This window comes from Columba livia, unplaced genomic scaffold (genome assembly GCF_036013475.1).
Source record: "Columba livia isolate bColLiv1 breed racing homer unplaced genomic scaffold, bColLiv1.pat.W.v2 Scaffold_95, whole genome shotgun sequence".
Classification (NCBI taxonomy): Eukaryota; Metazoa; Chordata; class Aves; order Columbiformes; family Columbidae; genus Columba; species Columba livia.
The window spans coordinates 422,478-428,202 of NW_027043818.1; the positions used below are offsets into that span (position 1 = coordinate 422,478).

At 45.0% G+C, this 5,725-nt stretch overlaps 1 non-coding gene across 1 annotated transcript; it reads left to right on the plus strand.

The window, feature by feature from the left end:
• The first annotated feature begins 362 nt into the window (after window positions 1-362).
• TRNAS-GCU (transfer RNA serine (anticodon GCU)) lies at window positions 363-444 on the plus strand. The gene has a single exon. It is a non-coding gene; the product is annotated as a tRNA-Ser (tRNA).
• Window positions 445-5,725: the final 5,281 nt, after the last annotated feature.

The window sequence follows — 5,725 nt, forward strand, 5'->3', positions numbered from 1 at the left end:
GTAAATTCCCTTGGAGGCACTGAACCGCCCCAGGGTCACTCTCCTGTGTTCCTTCCTGGGAAGGTGTGTGGGGCTGTGCTGTTCAGTCATTTCCTGATGTGAATGCTGAGACCTGTTTCCCAAAGGTCCTCAGAGCGCAGCCCAGCTACTGTGGGAGTGGGCCAGGCCCCAAAAGGCAAAAGCTGGAGGCTGTTTCCTCCCCTCCCATGTCCAGCAGGATAAGAAGGTGCAGGCATCAGGAGCCGCCACCGCCGGAGCAGCTGGAGCTGCAGCTGGAGCCGGAGCCAGAGCAGCAGGAGCAGGCAGCGCGAGATCAGGAGCAGCGGCAGTGCCAGCAGCCTCAGGAGCAGCAGCAGTGTGCTGGTGAGGTGGCCGAGTGGTGAAGGCGATGGACTGCTAATCCATTGTGCTCTGCACGCGTGGGTTCGAATCCCATCCTCATCGGGCACCTGGCAGTGGTCAGAGTTCCTGAGCGTGAGCAGCCTGATGTGTGCCCCCAGTGAGCCTTTGTTTTAAGACGAGAGTTGCCTGAAAAGACCTTGCAGGTGGCTCAGGACTCACCTCCGCACGAGCAAGAGGAATAGGAATGGAAAAGGAAGATCCAGGGAACTCACAGGACTGTCAGCCTCTCCTCAGCCCCTGGGAAGAGAGACACTGAAACATCCTGCAAGGACTTTCCAAACACAGGCAGCACAGGAAGGTGGCTGGAGTAGTAAAGCATAAAGCTGCAGTCATGCTGAACCGCTGGTAGCCGTCTGCAGTGAGGTGACCGGCGTGGTGGAGCAGAGAAGAGCAGTCAATGCTGTTCACCTCGCCATCAGTGAGGCTCAACCAGCCACGGAAACGAGAAAGAAAATACACGTAAGACACTTTCTGTCACAGAACACATTTCAAATAAGGTTTTTCATTTTTTTTGAATGGGAGGCATTGGTCTTCTCTGTTCTCAGAATCTCAGAATCACTGGGGTTGCAAGGGACCTGCTGACATCCTTTAGTCCAAGCCAACTGCTCCAGCAGGGTCACCTTGAGCCGGTTGTGTAGGACACAGTCTACTTGGGTTTTGAGCATCTCCAAGGCTGGAGATGCACAACCTCTCTGGGCAATCTGCTCCACTGTACGACACCCACATGCCTCCTGGTAAGAAAGTGTTTGCTGCCTTTGAGATGGAATTCCATATGTTTTAATTTGTGCCCACGACGTCCTGCACTGCCAGTCGGCGCTACCGGTGAGAGTCTGGCTGCCTCTTCATTCCCTGCCGTTCGTATGGGGACAATCCCAGCTCCCAGGGCCTCCCCTCACGCTCCAGACACACAAACCCTCTACAGCTGTGTGACAAAGCGGGTTCTGCAGGGCAGACCTGTGTGGAGGCCGAGCAGCCAGAAACGCCCCCTGCCCAAGGGATGTGGGGCCTGGGGGTCAAGGGCAACTGTTGTCTCCAAAACAAGGTTTGCTGCCCAGTTCACAATTTGCCCAATTGTAGCACACAGAGATGAGATGTTATTTGTCACAGAGTCGTGCAGGTCTGGGTCTGGAATAAAGCCAGCACACCAGGAAGAAAAGTAGCAGCCACTATGTACAAAATGTTACCACCCTCAGGGAGTCCTGCAGACCTAATTGGTCACACATTTGCATATTGGTTACATAATCATTTCAGCATTTAGTGACCAACGTTCAGCTAAAGGACACTTCATCCAGCCATCTCAAGATGCGTTTTAAACAAAACTTGTCGGGGATTGGCTCAAGGAGCACAGACATGAGTCTACCAAGCAACTGTACGAGCAGAGCCCATTTTAGTTGACATAAGTAGGCCTTAGTTAGCTTGTCTATTAGGCCGTGGGAAAGGGGGGAACGGAAAAGTACTAACTAAGGCAGGGTTAGGATATTTTTGAAGAGATAAGAGTCAGAAGAATGTGGGATGCGCATAGCTAGCTAAACCCAAGTAGGTGGAGTAAGTAAATGTGCTTAGCCTATTAGATAGAGACAAGTATGCATAATTATGGTATTTGGTATAAATGCACGCTATCTCGGGCAATAAAGTTGAAGTATGCTTTATCACTCATATTGGGTCGGCCGCATTTCTTCCTCCGTCCGCTCGGGTCTGGAACTCTGATGGGACTTTTCTCTGCAATTGGCGCCCGAACCGGCGATCCGAAGCGGCGGATAGAAGCAAAAGGCGCCGGGAAAGCAGCGACCGGCGGGCAAGAGCGACCGAACACTGTGCTGCGGTGTGTCGACTCCGAAGCCTGAACCGACTGAAGTTCGCCAGTGCTGGGCTACAGGAAACAAGGGCTGCAAGAGGTCTCTTAATTTAGCAAGAGGTACCGTACTATAATGATGAATAACGGGGAAATAGATTAAAAATGATGAATAACGAAGAGATAGATAACAGAGAAACGGATTAAAAGTGATAGATAATAGAGAAACGGATTAAAAGTGATAGATAACAGAGAAACGGGTTAAAAGAGATATAGATAACAGAGAAACGGATTAAAAGTGATAAATAACGGAGAAACGGATTAAAAGTGATGAATAACGGAGAAACGGGTTAAAATGATGAATAACAGAGAAATGGATTTAGAAGTAGCCCTAGATTTATTACAAAGCTTTTTAGAAAAGCGAGGGGTTAATCATAGTTGCGTTAAACAGCTAGCTGGTCTAGTAGCAACGGGGAAAACTAAGGGGTGTTTTCAGGATCCTGATTTATTGTTTGATGAAGGAGAGTGGAAGAAATTAGGGGATGTGTTGTGGGATATGGTCATAGACGAGGATAAAACAGCTAAGAAACTGATGAAACCGTGGAGGGAAGTAATTAATAATATTAAGCGTCATAAAGTGAAAAAGAATTTAGCCGCGGTAGCTTCACAGAAACTCGGCAAAATGGAGCCTTCCGCTCCGCCGATGGAAACGGGCATATCTGCGTTATCAGCGAAGAACCTTAAAAGACTATTAACTTGGTGCAGAGGCAATAGGTATCCTGCTGACCTGTCAGGAGTTTTTCAAATAGAGACTTGGAAAAAGATGGGAACTGTGTTGTGGAAGGCAATTAGTCACCGCGAAAGATATATTCTCGGCCTTGTAACCATCTGGAAACTGATAAATACTACAGTGAAGCAATTAAAACCTGAAAAGACTGTTACGAGCATTAGTGACTCAAAACTTGAACTTTGGGACAGTATAGAGCAGAAATTATGGGATAAAGTCAGCAATGGAGATACAGAAGCTAAATCATTAGTAACTACATGGAAGCTTGAACGGTCTGCTGCTGCCGGAATTTTTGCAGCGTTGCAGCCTGATAAGTATCCTGAAAGTTGCGGTGAAATTCACCCGGTTTGTGTCTGCGATACCCTCCCTATGCAATCCCCTGCTGTGCTTTCGGCACCCCCGATGGTTCAGCAGTCTGGGGCGGGGGGAGGAACAATGCCAAACGGTTAGCCTCCTGTACCATCATCTAACCCTGGTGAGAACAGCAAGTCCAGAGGATTGGTGTCAGACAACTTACTCAAAGAACCTGTGAAAGCTGAGAATGCTAAAGTCGTAAACACATGTACTATCAGTTCTTTTACCAATTTTACCAATCTGCTTTTCCTGCATTTTAACCCTCTAACTTCCACGAGAGAACAGAAGAAGTCACTGAAAATAGAACTGGACAACAGAACTGTGTGACAGATTAGATCAGTTAACAGCAAGTGAATCTGACAGTCGACAATGTGGACATGATAATCGTGACGGGAAAGGGGGTGCTTCTGGGGACTCAGGGTATAAAACTTAGAAGTTAAGGAAGCACTGGTTTTGGAATTGGCAGTAGAGAATGCTAAAGTTTGCTATCAACATGTTATTTGTGAGTTTTACAGTGCATATTATGTGCTCCTGTTTATTGCCTCCCTGAAAGTCAAGCAGCTTGTCAGGAATGTGAGTTAATTGTTTTACTGGTTGTTGTTAGAATTGTTTCTTTGTGGTATAAGTGCACCGTAAAACTTTCTCTCCACTTTTCCCACTCACGCTGCAAGCAGCCCTGTGCTTTTCCGTGGGGTCAGAAATTACTGTTTTCAGTCGTGTTCATAAAAAATCGGTATTGGGAGGTGTTTCAAAACATAGGGAAGTACTTGGAAATATGAGGAAAGAAGATCTTGTAAAATATTGTAATTAATGGTGGCTGCTGTATAAGTTAAATGATTGGGAAAAGTGTCCGGGGAATAGAATCTTGAAGTATAACACCTTATTGCAATTAATGTTGTTTTTAGGGTGAGAAGAGTAAGACAAAATAAATCCCTACAAGAGATCATTAAATCATTTCAGACAGCTGAGAGAGAGTTAACTGATAACACGCAGGTCACAGTAAACTTGCCGAAGTCTGCACAATGTTTTCCTTATTAGCCTGTTTTCTTTGTGGGTATCTGTTTAAGCATGTTGCAATTTTGGTAGGTCTTTGTTATATGGTACAGTAAGTTCACAGACTGTTAAATCATGAGAATCAGTTGACTCAAAAGGTGCATTTTGTGATAGTATAAAAGATCATGAGTAATTTAGTTCCTTACTGCATGAACATGATGTTAAGATTTTATGTGTAGTAGCTGTTATATTTTTTTTTTCTAGCGTACTAGCTTTATTCCAATATCCAGACTTGCGCAACTCTGTGACAGGCTGTCTCTCATCTCGGTGCACTAAATTTGGCCTTTTTGTATGCACATCAAGTGAAGAATCATGGTTTTAGAATAACAGTTGTAGCGCACCAGATGAGACACTAATAAAAGGCCTTGCCCAGTCCAGCTTGCTGCGGGGGGGCGGATGCCAAATGGGCCTCCAGCGCGCACTGACCCATTTTGTCAGGGAGACCCAGAGGTATCTCCACCTGGCTGAGCAGTAAGCGGTTCAAGGTGCAATGCAAAAAATTGAGATATTGTCTTAAATTGGTGTAAGTGTGATCCATCTGCTTATTTGAACTTGGTATATGGTTTTCGTATCTGAGCTCAGTATTTTAGTTTGTATATTCATATTTGGTACCAAAAGAATCTTGTTTGGGGAGATAATTACAAAACGGGAACCGGTTCCACTGCTAAAATTCCACCTTGCTCCCCCTTAGGATGCATCCTTACACATTAAAGTAATCGCTTATATTGTTAGAAAAGCATTTAAATTGTTAAAATACTATGATAGATGTGAACTTGGGGTATTGTATGAAGTTATGAAGTTGTATTTAAAGGTTGCTGGAATGTGAACTGATTTGGATCTAGGACAATAGAATAATGGATTTATGTTTATTATACTGGTTTATACTGTTTTTTGACATCTCTAAATTGTAAAAGGTAAATGGAGCTAAGGAATGTGACTATTGCTGAGCTACTTGAAATTGCATATAAAGTGTATTATGGCTGAAATGAAATGGGAAAACAAAAGAGCAAAATATCCCAGGCCTGTGTGCAGCTCATTGTAACTGAGAAGTTTCCCAGAGCCTCCTACTTCGTACCAGCCAGTGTGCCAGCTGCGTGACCCTGGTTATATCTACACTGCACAGAAAGAAAAAACAACTGGAAAAACCTGGCTGCCTGCTTTTAAAGCAGTGAAAGGGGGGGTTCTCTCTCCCCCCACTGCAGCGATGTAATAGAATGGAGCAGTCCGAGGGTGAAGTTTAAAGGCATCCTGAGCAGACCCATAGTTTTAATTAAACTGGACAATTAAACCAAAAATTTGTTGATGGACTTATCCTATGGTAATTAATTGTACGAGAC